The sequence below is a fragment of the Sminthopsis crassicaudata genome, chromosome 1 (genome assembly GCF_048593235.1).
Source record: "Sminthopsis crassicaudata isolate SCR6 chromosome 1, ASM4859323v1, whole genome shotgun sequence".
Lineage (NCBI taxonomy): Eukaryota > Metazoa > Chordata > Mammalia > Dasyuromorphia > Dasyuridae > Sminthopsis > Sminthopsis crassicaudata.
Genome location: NC_133617.1, coordinates 731,161,921 through 731,179,263, shown reverse-complemented (window position 1 = coordinate 731,179,263; position 17,343 = coordinate 731,161,921). Strand labels below are relative to the sequence as shown.

Sequence of the window (17,343 nt, the reverse complement as noted above, 5' to 3'; positions counted from 1 at the left end):
TGACCTCACTGGAGGTGTTCCTGGCAAAGATATGGAGTGGTTGGCCATTTCCTTCTCCAGCTCATTTTACAGTTGAGGAAGTGGAGGCAAACAAGTGACACTCTGAGAGTCACACAGCTGGAGCATCAGATTTGATTTCAAGTCTCAATGACTTCGGATCTAGCTCGATGACCACTGGGATCCCCAGCTGACTAATGAGAGTAGGAACTTTTATTTTTCTTTTCTTTGTATCTCTCAACTCTTAGCATATTCTTTGGTACATAGTAGAAACTACTGATTATTGACTTAATTGAGTGATTAACATATTATGGCTAAACCTCACTGTGATATCCTACTATAATCATTCAAAATCAGGCAAGTAATTTCCTGAGGCGCTCCTCTGAGCTGACATCAGAGCCCAGGCAGTGTCACCTTCCTGAGTACTAATGACATTATTTTACCCAATTTCCTTTCTTTTTTTTCCTAGACAGACAGGGAGAATTAAGTAAAGTAGAACTATGATGGGAAAACAATGGTGATTAAGAGAATGAACCGCAGCTTAGATGAGTATGGTACCAGCTGGATATGGAGGTCAGCCAGAAAATAGCTAGGTTACCTAGCTAGGATAAATGGCTCATTAGGAAAGCAGTGGGAGATGGAGGGAGAAAGATCCTCATGATGGATCGCCTCGATCAGGGGATCTTCACTTTCTTGGTTCCCTTGGACATGGTGAAACCTCAGTATCCCTTCATAGATGATTGTTTTCCCTTCATTCTCAGAGGATCAATGACATCAGGAAGGCAATATATTGTTCAAGTGGACTTGATTTAAATGAGGGAGGGCTGTGCAAAGTCATTTGCCTCAGTTTCCCCTCCAGTCATCTGCATTCTGTGGCCAGGTATGGAGCAGGAGATGGTCCGGGATGTGGTGAAAGACCCTGGCCTTTTTAAGCTAAGGTCTTTTTCAGGTCTCAAGTTGTTGGTTCTAAAGGCACATGATATAGGATTACAAAGGAATCCAAGTCTACTGAAATAGTTATTTTATTAAGTTATTCTTAGGTTCACAATCCTGGTCCAAAGGAGTAGGCAAGCTGTGTGGCAGTGGGGGGTTGTTCCCATTTTCCTTGTCCCTCCAGTTTTCATGCTCCCTTTCTTGAGTACACTTTGGATTTCTCGGGCCTGTAATAGGTCCCCTGGCATACTTCACAGCCCCAGCTGATGGCACTCAAGGCTCACGCTGCAACATGACCTCAACAGCATAGGGCCATAGAGATACCAATCACCCTGTCTCCTCCCCCCCACATATACATACAGAAACTGAGGCCTCTATGAGCCCATGTGGTGCAGTGAAAAACCCCAGATCTGGAGTCAGAAGCCTTGGTTTTAAATCCCAGCCTCGCCACTTGCCCTCTTAGTGACCTTAGATAAATCACTTCATGTATGAGAGCCTCGGAAGGAAAACTGGAACTAAATGAGCCCTCAACTCCTCTTCAGCTCCACATTTGTGACTGAAAATCTGCCTTGGTTAGACCTCATACCAGGCCTTCATATCTCCGAGTGCCCAGGACAAGTGGAGTCCAGGAATACTTTCATTTAAACAATAATGTCTTGGAAGGGATTACAAGGATCAAGGAGCGGAGCTAAGAGGACTTCTGAGACCATCCTCTTATTTTACAGATGAAGTACCTGAGGCACAGTGACATGAAGTGATGATATATCCCATGGATCACAGGGGAGAAGAACCAGGATTCTAAAGTCAGCTCACTGGGACACAGATTTATAGTATGAAAGAACTTGTGTGAGGGGAGGAGGGGGGTCATCTAGTCTATCCCCTTCTTTGAGAGAAACAAAAAAAAAAAAGAGGTTTAGGATTCACCAAAGTCACTTTTACACTCAAAGGTAGTGGTTTTTCCCTTCATGAAATGTGAGCCATCACAAAGCTTGGAAAGTGACCTGGGTGGTCCCGATAGATCTGACCTCGGATCAGAACATCCCCTGGAACTTTGAGCACTCCCTCCATACAGACACATGAGAAAGCAGCCTTACCCCCCAGACTTTGAGGACTGAAAAGAGGCCCCAATCAAACCAAACTCATCCCATATTGGTCCCCCCCCAATAGACCCCAACAGCCTCTCAGCAGATGTCAAGCCAGTTAAGAATCATGGCAGGCTGGGTAAGCACCAAACAAAACTGAGTCACATGGATTCTTGTTGCCATCTCTGCTGTGTGTGTGTGTGTGTGTGTGTGTGTGTGTGTGTGTGTGTGTGTGTGTAAAAAATCAGTGAAAGGATAAGTGGCCTCATGCCAGGGCTAAGCAATTCATGCCAGAAGATGCTCTGTCATGAGGAAAAGTCTCTGGAGCCATGCAGTTCCCTAGTCCAGTCCCGGGATGTGCAACACCCAAGTCACTTCATCAAGCTTCGCCTAGACTTCCAGTGAAATCATTAATGATTTTCCTCGAGACTCTGACAACCTTTCTGAGCCCACCCACAGAACTCCCTAATAAGAAGGAATGATCTGAGACTGTTCCCTCTTCCACCCCTACATTTTTCCCTTCTCCTGGAAAATGTCAAAATACTATCCTGGCAGAAAGAGCTCCCCTCGATTGCCACGCAAAAGTAACAGAATATGAAGGATGCCATTCCAAGAAATGGCATCACAGCCTAAACTCCCGGAACGCTGGAAAAAATGGTTTCTCATTTAGATTTTTGACAAAGGAGCTTTTAAAAATATGCCTTTTCCTAGTCCTCAGTGTGGTTTCCTTATGGCTTACAAGATACAGAGTTGAAGCAACTGCAATCTCCAGGTTGAATATGAGTGAGCTAATAAGAATTCCTCAGGTCTCCTAGGATTGACAGCTCCCAAGCTTGATAGCTGAGTTTGTATTCAGGTGCAATATGACCAAGCACCCATCCGGAAAGATTTTTAAAACAAACACATACTGAGTGAATGTTTTCTGAAGTAGTTTTTAAACTACTTAATAAAATTCTGTATAATGGGGAGTTGATCCAAAGCCAGCCTTTGACGCTCTGGGTTCAAATGCTGCCTCTGACCTATACTAGCTATTTTATGACCGGAAGATTACTGAACCTCTTGGACAGTTCTCTCAGACTACACCTGGATTGTCCCTTAGGCATCTGGAACGCAGAAGTCAAAAACAGACTTCTTTTTTTCAAAAAAAACAGCTTTTTTATTTTTTTATTTTTTATTATTTTTTTAAAAAGCTATGAGGGTTAATTGACCTGTTCAGGGTCATACAGCTTATATGTACTTGAGATTGGATTGGAACTCAGGTCCTTCTGATTCAGAAATCACCCTCAGAAATATGTTTCTTCCTAACTTCCCTATTTCTGCCAAGGCTATCATCATTCTTCTCTCATTACTCAGGTAGGGATGCTTTACTTTCACTTCCTATTTTCCCAACTAATTGTCAAGTCTGGTTCATTCCATCCTCACCAAGGCCCCCTTTTCAAGTGCAATGATTTCCTCACTGGTCTCTTAGGCATTCTCCTCTCAGCCACCAAAGAATGAAGCTTCTGTAGCTCCCCAGTACCTTTCTTAAAGTCCATGCTCCTCCCAGTTGTCATTTGGATTAGAAAATGAATAACCATTTATTAAACACTCAGATTATATGTCAGGCTTCTAGCATCCAATAATAAGCACATTTGAGCTAGAAAGGGGAAGTAGAGGAGGGTACACAAGCACATATCAGAAAACAAGGGGGCTGCACGGTTTGAGTTAACATAAAGAGAAAGCACACCTCTGGGAGCAAAGTTCAAGTTCCAGTGGGAAGAGATGGACCCATGAATAATAGGTAGCAAAGCTTGGGAATGGCCAGGACAGTTTTCACAGTCTGAATCCAACCTAACTCCATTCTGACAACAAATAACCCTGTAACTCTCTCTCTATTCCACTTACTCCGGCCTCTCTTCAATTTTGCACAGGCTGTACCCATGGCTGGAACACCCTCATGGCCGTTGCCTCTTGAAGCTTCCCTTTCTGCACAGCTCACAGGCCAACTCTTCAAGACCTTTCCTGAATATCCCAGTTCCCTGCATTTTAATGTGAATGTTTTGTTTTGTTATTTGTTTCTTTGCTTGTTTTTGTTTTATTTTTTGAAAGGGTGGCTAGCCTACATTCCCTTCTCTGTGAACAGTGCTGGGCAAATGTAACCTCCTTGAGGGAAGGGATTATCTTATTTTTTTATTTGTATCTCTTATAGCCCACAAAGTACCTGGTACCGAGCAGCCATTGAAGAAATGAATGCAGAGTGATGTAGCACAAGGTCTGGATCTCATTAAAGAATCACTGATCTTTTCAAGTCCCATCCCCCATATTGTACTTTCTGGACTCTAGTTCCCCTTTAAATCCTAATGCTGTTTCTCTTCCCTGGAAATGTCCTCCTGGGGAAGCAGCAGGACCTCACTGGCTGCCAGAGTGGCCCTCCCTCCCTCCCCAAATAACTCGGCCGAGGCCATAAACACTGGGCCTAAAATGGTAAGCACTGGTCCAGCCTTTCCACCCCTCCCATTCCTCTATCTCCGTGCCCCTAAGGATAACAATCTTGTCTAAAGGAAGTCTTGGGGAAAGGAGCCAAGTACTTTTCCTACAGAGGAAGGTGGGAGGAGGCCAGCAAGGAAATCTGCTTGATAAAACTCTGTCTCCAAGAAATGCAGTCTTGCAAAGCTCATTAAGGAAATGAGAAAGTTGTTGCAATTACTTTAATGGAAATGCAACTAAAAAGAAAGAAAGAAAAACAGCCTTGTGGGACTGGATGGGGAGACCCGGGGAAGCCAGGCCAACTTTATCAATAGACAGCACCCCAGTAAGCTCGGTGCCTCCTAACAGAGCTTTCTTGTCTAACCCCCCCCCCCAAAGTGCGGAAAATGCCCCCAATCTCCTGGCAATTTCTTGCAGACAGGACGTTTAATCATCCCTGAGCCTCCACCACAGAAATCTAAAGCAAATGATTCACACTTTTCAAAGGAATTTGTCTTCCAGAACAAGAACCGTGTTTTTCTCCCTGCTCGGAGAGGCTAGCCCAACAAAGTGTTCCTTTTGGCAGAGCAGAAATAAAAGTGGTTCGAGGGGGCCTGTCTGGGCTGATGTGTGCCTTTCTTATAACTTCATTGGAGCTAACGGCTCCAAACCAGAGGATATCAGAGATTTTGGAGGGGGGGGGGAGAAGCAATCCAGAAACTTAGAACACAGGATCATTTTTGAGCCTCCCCCCACTGAGGGATGATTTATTGGGGGATGAGTACCATCCAAAGGCCATCAATTCTTCAGCCTCCCTGACACCTTCATCTGAATTACCCCGTGTTCAGAAGGCCCCGGGAACTGATTATTTTTTAAAAGGCACTGCCCCCCCACCCCCTCCCCGTGGTATTCGTGCAGCCTCTATCCACAGTCCCTCTGTCTGCTTCTCTAATTAGGCCATTGGGTGCACAGATACAAACATCTGTTTGAAGAGAGCAGAAATACCAAAGTATACAAATGATTCACACTGGCTAAACAAAGGCAAACACAGGATGAGGGCCAAGCCAATGGGGAAGGGGAGGGGAAGTGGGCCCTAATGGCCCAAATCATTTAATATGGGTGGGAACTCTACTTTGGCAATCTCAGACTCTTCGCTCCAGTTTGGAATTCACTTAATTTTGATTCTCAGTCTCGCTTTTTCTCATTTTTTTTCCTTAAAAAAATCAAATTTGAGATCATTGACAATTTTTATTAAGCTGTTTACTTTGTTTAAAAAAGTGAATAATTCCTTGCAAATATATGTACATATATATACATACAGTCAAAGAGAGATAAAGATGACACTGAGAGACACGGAGAGACAGAGACATTGATCCTCAAAAAAAAAAAAAAAAAAAAAAAAAAAAAGTGAGGATCATGGGATGCCTAGTACTTTTTTTCAAGCTGCTTCTCCTTTCCCAAATGAATTTTGGGGACTTAGCTCTGTCAGTTGAGGCACACTGACCAGAAAGAAACAAAACACACACCACATACCACCCACCCCCACTGCAAGCTCCTGAACAAAGCGAAGACAGTCGAAGCTATTTTAGCTTCTATGAGACACAGCTGTCGATGGGGTTCAAGATTTGCTTTCTGTCATTCCACACAAATCCTGGCCGGCCCCTGACAGCTGAGATGACACGGGCTGCCTTTGGGGACCGGCAGCTATAGCTGAGTGTCAACTCCTACACAGCCCTGCACCCCAGCCCTAATGGCAAAATCGGGGCAAACGTTGGGTCCGAAATGCTGAAAGATTCAGGGAATTCAAAGAGTTGGAAGTGACTGCTTCTGAGGTGCTTAACTTTTTTTTTTTTTTTTTTTTTTGTGTGTGTGTGTGTGTGTGTGTGTGTGTGTGTCATGCATCTGCTGCTGCCTATAGAATGGTGTATGTATATATATATATACACACACACACACACACAATAGTACTAAATAGTATATATAGTTACATATACAATATATTATATATAATATATACAATTGTACTAAATGCACAGTAAATGCAAAGATTATTTGGCAAGAGTTCTCTAAATATTAAAAAAACAAAAACAAAACCACAAGTTCATGCACTGAAAGCTAAGAAACTCTTCTGGGTCAATCGTTCCATCAATAAGCATTCGTTAAGCACCTCCCCGGGTGGGCCAGGGGATGGGAAAGGGGAAAAAGCAACAAGAATATACACTAAAATATAGAAAATTAGAGAGAGTGGCAGGGCACCAGGCTCAGGAAGGACCTTAAGGGGCTCCTGGAGCGATCCTCTCAGCAGAGCCGGGAAGTCGCTGGGCCCAGTTAGCCCGTAGAGAGACAGATCTCGCGTTGGACCCCGGAGGAGCGGACCCTAAATCGAGCAGCCCTCACCCCCACAGGGAGGGAGGCCGGCTCAAGGTCTCGGTCAGGGGGGGAGGACCGAGTGCTTTTGCCAAGCGTCTTCCACATTCTGTCACTTAGGTCACTGAGGCACTGGAAGGTTCACCAACTTGGCCAAGATCACCCCTGACTTCCCCTCCCCTGGCCGGCGTCCCGGCAGCCCATTGGTCAGCTTTCCTCGGTGCCCCCTGCCCGGCCGCCAGCTCCCGGGAGCCTCCGGCCCGCTCCGTTTGTCAGCTGCACACGAGGCTGGCCCGGGCCGCCCCGGCCGCCTTCTCGGGGGGATTCACGGGCACCGCGCCCCCCACCCCCTCCCGGCCACTCACCAAGGTCAGGCCAGCATCGCTCCGCTCGCACGCGGCCGCCGCACGGGGTCCCGCAGTCCGGAGCGGGGAGGGGCGCCCTACGGGGGGCAGCTGGGGGTGTGCCAGCGACTGAGAGGCGGCGGCAGCTGCTGGGGGGCACGGCGTGAGCCCAGGGGCAGCGGCCGCATTCTCGCTCCGGGCAGTGGGACTAGCGCAGGGCCATAGCGCTCGGCCCGGCTGCGGGAGCCCGGACTGAGCGGGGAGCCGCCGGGCCGGCCGGCCCAATGGGCAGCGGAGCCTCTGTCCGGGCGGCCGGTCCCTGGCCTGCGGGGGCTGCTGCTCGGGCTGCAGCTGAGCCTAAGCCTGATGCTGCTGCTGCTGCTGCTGCTGCTGAAGTTGCTGCTGATTTCAGGGCTGCTGAAGCTGCTGCTGCTAGGGCTCCGGCTGCAAGGGCCGCCCCCCCCAACTCGGAGCTTATTGGTGAAAATTCTGAGCTGCAGGCCAATCCTGGTTCCGTTCCCAAATTTAGATTTCAATCAAGAGACCCATAACCTTTCCAGGGGAAGGGGGAGGGAGAAGGTAATGGGGGAGAGCAGGAAAAGCAAGCACCTTAGCAGGGGCTCCAGGGGCTACCTTAGCAAAGCTCCCAGGGGCTGCCTCAGCCACCCACCGCCTCGGAGGCCCGGCTTCCAGGGAGCTCGGGCTATAGGCCCTGTCCTGGACAAACTTAGAGAACACAACTTCCAAAAAAAAAAAAAAAAAAGCACAATCTCACTCTTAAACCTGACTCAAGGCCATGGGAAGCAGCTAGGTGGTCTCCAAGTAACTCTAGAGAGCAGACCTAAGTTCGCCTCAAACCTTCTTGTGTAATCCCTGGCAAGTTACTTAACTTTTTATGCCTCAGTTTCTCCTTCTGCAAAACTGGGACTAATAGTACCATTTACTTCAAGGAGCTATTGTGAAGTCCAGCTGAGATAACACAGGAAAAGTGCTTTAGCCTTGCTAAAATTGGCCTCCTAGAACCTCCATTAGAGGCACTGATCCCAATAACATCAGAGAAAGGCAAAGATGGGAGGATGATGGGGACATCAGAAATCTCAGAATACAAGTCCTTCATTTTGAGAATAGTAGCTCAAGTTTATACAGGGCTTAAGGTTTCCAAGGCATTTTGTTCCATATCTCATTTTATAGGTGAGAAAACTGAGGTGTCTTGCCCAAAGTCACACTTGGTCATCCAGACCTCAATACCTTAGCCATAGGCTGAGTTTGGCTGTTGGTGTGGGTTTGACTGGGATACCTGGTGCTGGGAAACCTCAGCCTAGGCCTTGTCTTTGGGACTGAGGACATTTCTCCATTGAGCATCTTTCATATTCATCCTCTTGTCCCCACCCACCTGGCTACCAGCCTAGTTTTAGACCTCATTCATTCTCACTGAGGGTTACAGCTAGTCCACCCACCTTCCAGACTGTTCCTTCCCATCCCTCTTCCACAAAACCACCAAAATGATATCAGCCATTGCATTCCTGCTCAACAGTGTACTCTAGTAGCTAGCTAGCTTCCCATTGCCTCCAGGATAAACCAGAAATCCCCATATTGGGAAAGCCTTCAAATCCTGCAGCATAAAGACCACCTCGGAAGGCTTGTGATTCTCATTATTCCCCTTCACCCACTCTACACCAAAGCCAAATGGCCCACTTGCAGTTCCATCTCCTGATTCCATATCTGTGCACTCCACTACCATGAGTGCACTTCCTTCTAACTTCTTAGAATTCCTAGATTTCTTTCAGGATCAGCTCAAATGGCACTTCCTAAAGAGGCTTTTCCAGATCCACCCCTTCTCCTATCTCCCCCTTCCTTCTCCCAATTACTGTGTTTATACAATTATATTGATTTATGTATATATGCTGTTTTCCATCAAGAGAATATAAACATTTTGTTGTTATAGACTTTTGTATTCCTAGCACTTGGCACATGGTCAGTGCTTAATAAATGCTTGTTGAATTGCTAAATTGACCAGATTAAGCACTCTTAATTTTTTTTTAATCATAGAACCCCAGAAGGCAGTGGACTCTTTCTCAGACAGTTTTAAATGCACAAAATACAACACCTAGGATTATAAAGAAATCAATTATGTTAAAAAAAATAGAGCTAACTTTTTAAATAATGAGTTCCCAGGCCCTAAGTCAAGAATCCCTGGGCTAGATGACCTTTTAGTACTTTCCAGGTCCCACACCTCTGAGACCTTTGAAATTCTTAGTCTGGTAAGGAGACAGGACTTAGTTAACACTTCCAGGCATCTGTGATCTCCCTAATTGCTAACTCCCTCCAGCATCACAGATTGTAACCCATCCCTGCCTTCTCATGAGTTGCAATATACAGAAAAAGAAAACAAACAATAAAAAGTAGCATATGCTAAAATACCGAATGACTGCGTTCTCCAACATGAATTCTCTAATACCGAATATTGAGTGGTGACTGAAACCTTTACCATATTGCTACATGTTTCGATTTCCATGCACAGATCAAATTTAGAGACTTCATTGTCAAATGAGAGAGAAGATTAAGTGGAATCTTTTCAGTATTACTTAGTGGATTTGTAAATGTCTTAGATGATGGAGTGGAGAGGAAAATTATAAAGCTCATGGGGGAATGCCCAATTGTTGGGGGCCTGCCAATATGGTACTCTTAAGAATAAGAGAATCCAAAGGGAATTAGCCAATTTGGAGGAATGGTATGCATTAAAGAGACTGAAATTCAGTAATAATAAAAAGCTGTTTACAGCAGATCACATCTTTATTGCCTGAAAGGTGCAGAAAATATAAGACCCCACTGGGCCTCGTGTTTGTTGATGGCTTTAAAAAAAAAAGGCATTTTATTCAGTAGAGAAAATGCAAGGGGGGAAGCTATTGTCAAAGATCTGCTGGATATACAAGATTTTTTGGTAGACCCAATGACATTGGTAGCTTCGGGCAGTGCTGTTCTGCTTAACACAAAGGCTGAGGCATCAAACAGGGAGTGTAGATGCATGTTCACAAAAGATCTTCGCCATTGTCCTGGAGGACGGCCAGTACAGAGAAGGATTCCTATAGTTGTTGAGACTTTCCATTTATGGATATTATTTATGGATGGCATCAAGCTCGAAACATTGTAAAACCCACAAGATTAGATTTTTGATTGCTCTCTCATGAAACTTTTTTTTCATGAAGCTAAACAATCCACATATGAAAAACTAAATGGATGAAAAACCAAGCATTTAGTAAACACCCACTACATACTAGGAATTGGGTTTTGTGCCTGTAGTTGCAAAAATTAAAATGAAATAAATCTTTCCCTCAAGAAACTTAGATCGTTGTGATGAGGGAAAAAAATCCAAATCAATACATTGTTTCCAAGGGCTTGATAAAATCAGTACAAAGTCACGTAGATAGGAATATCTATAAGCTTTCATCAATTATAGAAAATCCTTCTTTGTACTGTACAGGAACCTGGAAAGATTAGGAGAGGTCTACGCAGCTGTCTCACTTGAAGGGAGCTTGAAGGAAGCAGAGAGGAAGAAGGAACTCATTTCAAGCTCTGGCGACAGTTTTTGCCAAGTCCTGAAGGCAGGATATTGAGGCAGGGGGTGATGAGGTCCTGTGCAGCTGGATGACAGACAGTCCACTGAAGTGGTCTCATCTATCTTGGACAGATGGTCCACAATCCAGGTCTGAGAGTCAGTAAGGACAAGAGAGAGCTGAATAGCATTTGAAAAGTTTCACAGTTTAAACATATTTAAGATTTTTTCAAGAATTAACACAAACATACTTCTGGTACTGCTCTGTGGCTGTGGATTATGGAATTAGGCAGTCTCAGAAGAATCAACATTGTAGATGGTCTCAAGAGCAATTGAGAGATTCATCATTCCACAGGGGTTTAAGGAGCCTCTTGCTATGTCCCCAGGACTTCATTGGAGATACAGAGAAAAATGAAATAATCTCTGCAGGGGAGAAGCTTACATCCCAAAGAAGAGACAGATATATATCTAAACATATAGGTATGTAAAGATATATACATTTAGATAGAAATATACAAGGCAAGAATATACAAGATGTGTATAAAGTAAACCCAAAAGGGTATTATTAAATGCCATATAATTCATGGAGACATATGTAAGAAGCAGTACGAGGCTAATCTAGCTTGGACTGTGGCTAGAACACTGAGCCTGGAGTAAAACAAATCCAGAATTTAAATTTAGCTTCAGACCCTTAGTTGTGTGACACTGTTCAAGTCATTTAAACCTCTCAGCCTCAGTTTCCTTAACTGTAAAATGAGCACAGTATCACCTATCTCATGAAGTTGTGAAGATTAAATGAGATTGTACATTTAAAGCATTTAGCACAATGCCTGGCACACATAGGTGCTTAATAAATGCTTATTTCCTTCCTTCCCCTCTTAAAGATATTAAAGAACTATATGATCAGAAAAAAGGTGATTTTGTCTATAACATGAGTGAGGGATAACAGATGAACAGCCTGTGTACTTCATTAATCATCCATAATGTTAAAAAAAATAGAAAAAGACACCCCCACCTTCAATGTGTTGGATGTATCTTCTGTGAAAAATTAATGACAAGATGTGAAGATGTAGATGAATTATAATCTGTGCTGATAGGGACAGATCCGAAAAGCACTGCCTTCTCTAGAGAGGTATGAACCAAGGGTTCTGTGAGATCCTAGACAGCTAAATAGAAAAAGCATTTATTTACTATTTGTTAATCACTGTGCTAAGTGCTAGAAATACAGTTTCAAGGAAAAAGAAAGACAGTTCCTGCCCTCAAAGAGCTTATATTCTAAAGGGAGAAGATAACATAAAAAAAGAGGACAAGGGAAGTAGAAGAATATTCTGGTTCGGGCCAGGTTAGACAATGAGCAAGATCAGCATGGAAATGTTATCCACTGGAGGATCCCTGGTTAATCAGAGGAAATCACTGGGTGGAAACAGAAGAGTTGGCTGAAGAATGTGAGGTTGAAATGAGTTAGAAAGTTCAAAGGGAGACAGGGCTGGATAATGATAGAAGGGCTAGCTTGAGAAAATAGTATTCGAGTTGGGTTTTAATAGGTGAGAATTTATCCAGTAGAAATGGAAGGGGAAGTTCATGTAGAAAGGATGTAAAAAGAGGCAGGCAGTTGGAAGCTGAAAGTATGGAAATTCCCTTCATTTTTAATGCCGGCTGCAGATCTCCACTTAGTTAAATGGGCAGTGGTATAATGGAAAAGAAACTGAGGCTGGGAATAGACCTAACTTCAAGAAAAAAGAACTCTGGTATAAGAGTGAAAAGCAAGACCAGCATTCAAAGCTTGGATTCAAATATGAGTTCTGCTACTGACTCTGAGTCTATAGATATCTGGACAAACCATCTAAATTTTTCTAGGTATCGATGTAACCTATAAAATAAGGTCCTCTGGTGTCCCTTGAATCTCTGACATGCTGAGATCCCATGACTCAAACCCTACCTGTTTTCCAAACTAAACCTCCTTCCCAAGAAAGTCTTTTCTGAGAGTAGCCAGAGCTTAAAATGATCTTTTTCCTTCTATTCCTTTCAGTAATAGTTCCCATTTACATACTGTTTCATGCCTTTCAAAGTACTTTCTTAAGAAGGATGAGCTTTGCAGATGAAAAAAGGGCTCAAAGATGGTCCAAGGTCAATTCAATCCAATTAGACATGCATATATTAAGCATTTACTTTGGGGGAGGCAGCAGGCACTGGGATGGGATACAAAGGCCAAAAAAACAAAGTCTGCCCCTTAAAGAGTTGATATTCTCTAGGAGGGATACAATTTCTACATGGATAAGTAAATATAATAGAATTTAAGGAGGGGAAGAGCCCTCTAACAAATTAGGGGGAACAAGAAAAGTATACCCATCGGAAGAGTTCTATTTGAGAGAGCCTGGGGGTATTCTATAAGAATGAAGTTAGGGGAGAGAACATTGAGTCCCTGCATCCAACTGGATAGACCATAGGATTATTGATTAAAGCTGGAGAGGGACCTTTGAGACCAATGAACCCAATTTCCTAATTTTACAGAGGAGGGAAAGAAAGGAGAGGGAGGTCAAATGACTTGAGCAGGGGTCACCAGCCAGTATACATCAGAAGACAGATGCATTCAGCTTGTCTCGGCTCCAATTTCAACATGGATGCCTAACGTGCACCGATAAACATGATGTGATACAAGGGCAATATTAATGTTGAGGCAAAGGAAAATTCAATCTAGGGGCTCTGGGAAAAGGTGAGGAGGAAGTATTTGCTTTCTGGGGAAGCTTTCTGGAAGAATAGACAATCCCAGTTAAAAGTGGATCATGATGTCCCACTGGGTTCCTCTCTAAATTATCAAGTGATTTATACATGCAAGTGTCCATGATCGCTGTTCCTGAGTACATGGTCTCTGACAAAGGGAGTCTCAATTAAGCTCAATCTGTGCTTTGGGACCTATATTTGGTCAATGAAGCAGAAAAGATTTTGCATTGTGTGCAGAAGTTTCCATTGTAAAAGCTTAGTAGGGTACCTTGTATTGTGTGTGTGTATTTGTGTGTGCATGAATTTGACTTTTACTTGACCTATGACTTGGTCTCCATGGGCAACTCCCTCGTTCACTAATGCAGGTCTGAACCTTCTCCGCAATTTTTAGTCTGGGGAATGAAATGTTAAGTAGTTTGGTCGGGGTCATATAATCAGTGTCAGAGATCGGACTTGAACCCGGTCTTCCTCATTTCAAGATCAATTCAGTGTCCACAGTGCCAAGTTGCATGTAATGTTTGGTTAAAAACCTAGATTGGTTTGTACATGGAAAGCTAAGGGAATAAATGGTCGATTGCTTCCCAGCCCAGCCACTTACTGTCAGTAACGATAGAGATAAGATATTTGCTTCTCTGGGACTCAGTTTCCTCATATGTAAAATGGGGAGTAAGACCAAATGACTATAATTTTCTTTCTAGTTCTAAATCTATCATTCTATGAACTAGCCTAAGTATTTACTTATGGGACAGACATTATGCTAAATGATGGGAATATAAAGGAAAGTGAAAGGATGGTCTGTTACTTCAAGGGATTCACATTTTCAGGGAAGGTGGGCAGTGCCTGTGTAAATAATATCAAAGGGAAGTCACTTGGGACAGGTAGACCATATAATAGAATCTGCTGCTGCTGTGATTCAACAAGAAGGTGAGGAAGGTCTGAACTAGGGCGATAAATGTGTGGGTGGGGGGAAGATGTAAGAGATGTTGGGAAGGAAGAAGTGACAAAGTTTGGCACTAGATGGGGGAATGGGAAGAACTGGAAATGATCCTCCCCCTCAGAAGATGAGATTTCAGCTAAGGAAGTCAGGAGTGGAAGTGAGAGAAAGGTTGAAGAATGTCTGAAAGAGTCCTTGGTGCTCTCAGTGAGAATAAAGAGACAGACCTTAATCCCTTGACCTCAAAACGGGGATGCTAAGCCAATTGCTGAATAATAGCCCCAAAATGCTTTGGACTCTTCAGGAAGGATCTAGGTGGTGGAGAGGAAGGGTAATCCTATTGCCCTCTCACAGGCAACCTGTCACTCATTTCCCATGCCCAACATGTGGCCTTGCTCCAAACAGGTGCTTAATACAGAGCTGTTAGGTGAAATTAAAGATGACATCCATTTCTTTTGCAAAAGTATCTTATTAGGCTGGAGACTCAGAAAAAAAGTATTTCACCAAAGAATGAAGAAAAGAATAGTGCATCAACAGCATATTTTAAATATATTGAAATACTTCATTGAAGATATCAAATTCTCCAACACAGAATTCTAGAGGCAGTGTGATGGAGAGAAAACTGGGCTCAAAGTCAAGAAGTCAGGAATCAAATTTTATCTCCCACACTTAACTAGCTATGTGACTTCCCTAGATGTGCCAAACATGTGGCCTGCAGGCCATAATATTTACATAGACAATATTAATATATGTTCTTTTAAGTCAATATGCAGCCTATCAGAATCCTTATAAGTTTGAATTAATCAATTAGTCAGCCAACTACCATTTTTAAACACCTACTAAAGGCGTTTGCTAAGTGCTGAGAAAAGAAAGAAATGTAAAAACCAAACAGTCCCTGATCTTAAGGCATTCACAGTCCAACCACATTCTAAAAGTTATGTACAAATAAGATCAAGAATAACGAGAAAAAAATTTAAAAAATAATAAATTGAGGATAGTCCCAGAAGAATGGCACTGCATTAAGGGAGACTTAATTCTGCAAAGTTTTCTTGCAGAAGATGGGATTTGAACTGAGATTTTAAGGACGCCAGCAGGGAAGGATGAAGAGAGGGAGCCAGGGACAGGAGGACAGCCAGGGAAAATGTTTGCAGTGGGAGGATGGACAGTTATGGAGCTCCTTTACCCAGGATCATAAAGCCAGAACATATTAGATGTAAAACTTAACCCCAGGTTTTCTAGCTTCAAGGTTTGTATCCAATGCAATCCATCACTTAGATCTTCCTGGTTGGTATTATTATCATTATTGTTCATTAAACCTAAAAACTAACAGCCAAGATAGATGAGTTTCTCCAGTATATCTGAATAGCCTTTACATTCTCCCAGTAGACCCCATCAGATGAATAGATTTCCATTTTGTAGTTTTGTAGTCTAGTATGAAACTGTAGAGATCCCAAGGCTGACTACCTACCTAGCCTGAGTGGTCTCCTAAAGACCCTTCATGTGTGCCATTCCCCCTTCCCACATGCTGCCACCAGAACTTCCAGAAGTTTCCAAGCAGTATGATTCACAGCAGTATGAAAATGATTAGTGGAGGAGGATGAAACTATTGATTAAAAGCAGTGTGATCTGAGGAGTGATCCTTGCTTTCCTTTCCCATTTCCTGAATAGCCGAGCATCTTAAATCAGAAAAGGATCATGGGATTTTTCCACAGGACAGGAGTCACTTTATATTTACCTAAAGGGACCTATTTATGCTTTGCCTTTAAGTTCCATCCTGAAGGGCTCCGTGAATTGGCTCTGCTGGGCCCTGAATTCACCAGCCTGCGTAGGGGTAATTTCCATTAATTTCTGCAATGATTAAGAGGTCAATTTATACAACTCTGATAATTGCCCAGCTCGGGAGCGAAAATGCATCAAAATTATCTATGCCAAAGCAAGAATAATTACGGACCAAAATGATGGCAGGCACTTATCAGCTAGAGAGTCAGGGCTTTCTTTTGAGCCCTGGAAATCATGAGATAGCAAAAAGTCAGCTCTTCAAATTGGTTTGTTGTGTAAGAGGGAGGGTGGGGGATGGGGAGAGAGCTTTCTACTTCAACAATCTTTGGCAGGCCTAGGTTACAGGATAGTAATAGGAAAAAGTCTGTGAGAAAGAAGGATTTTGTTTTTGTCGTTTGCAAATCAGAAACCGAGAGGTTCAGAGATCTGGAGCTGAAAGGGGCCTTCAAGGTCCCCTAGTGCATCTTCTCATTTGCAAGATGAAGAATGGACCACCATTGAGGTTCAATAACTTTTTTGTTCAAGATCACATAGCTAGGATTTGAAGCAAGGAGCTCTAATTCCTTTGAATTTAATCCAAAGCTTTATCTATTATGCCATACTATGTATCAAAATAACAACAATTAATAACAATAAGTCGTAAAATTTTTTCCATAAGATCTACCCATAAGAAAACTGCTTCTCTTTTCATTCACCCAACTAACTGAGAGTTACTTTTACTTGTCCTGTGGACAAGTTTTCTACTTAGTTATCACATGGCCATGGAGGTAATGGAAGCAGGAGCTTTGCAGTTCTCTCAGCTTGGTTAGATATTGAAGATGCTAAAGTCATCCAGTGTATCCCAGGCTCTCGCCATTCATCCTGATTTTTATCCTTTTTACTATCTGGACTTCAATGACTCAGGAAGGGAGTGAGGCTGACAACTTTGCACAAATCTGTGAAGGGCTAAGTGAGGGACATCTGCATAAAGTTATCAGTCTCACTTAGATCTAATTCACACACAAGTCAAGGCATCACCCATCACGTCATTGGTCCTCTTCCGAACAGCATGAACATTCTTAGAACTAGGTGGTGTAGTGGATAGAGCACTAGGTCTAAAGCCAAGAAAATCTGAGTTCAAATCTGTGTGATCTCAGCCTACCTCAGTTTCCTCAACCGTAAAATGGGGATCATAATATCACCTAACAT

General features: G+C 43.3%; 1 protein-coding gene across 3 annotated transcripts in view; it reads right to left on the bottom strand.

Annotated features, from left to right (window-relative positions):
* Positions 1-17,343, bottom strand: part of PRICKLE2 (prickle planar cell polarity protein 2) — a 353,317-nt gene that overhangs the window by 171,762 nt on the left and 164,212 nt on the right. Inside the window, exon 1 of one of the 3 annotated variants that reach the window (XM_074284182.1) lies at positions 7,190-7,555. The exons of the other annotated variants lie outside the window; for them this stretch is intronic. The gene's annotated coding sequence lies outside the window, so the exon portion shown is untranslated. Of the gene's footprint in view, positions 1-7,189; positions 7,556-17,343 lie in introns of those variants that run through there. 3 annotated transcript variants of the gene reach the window in all.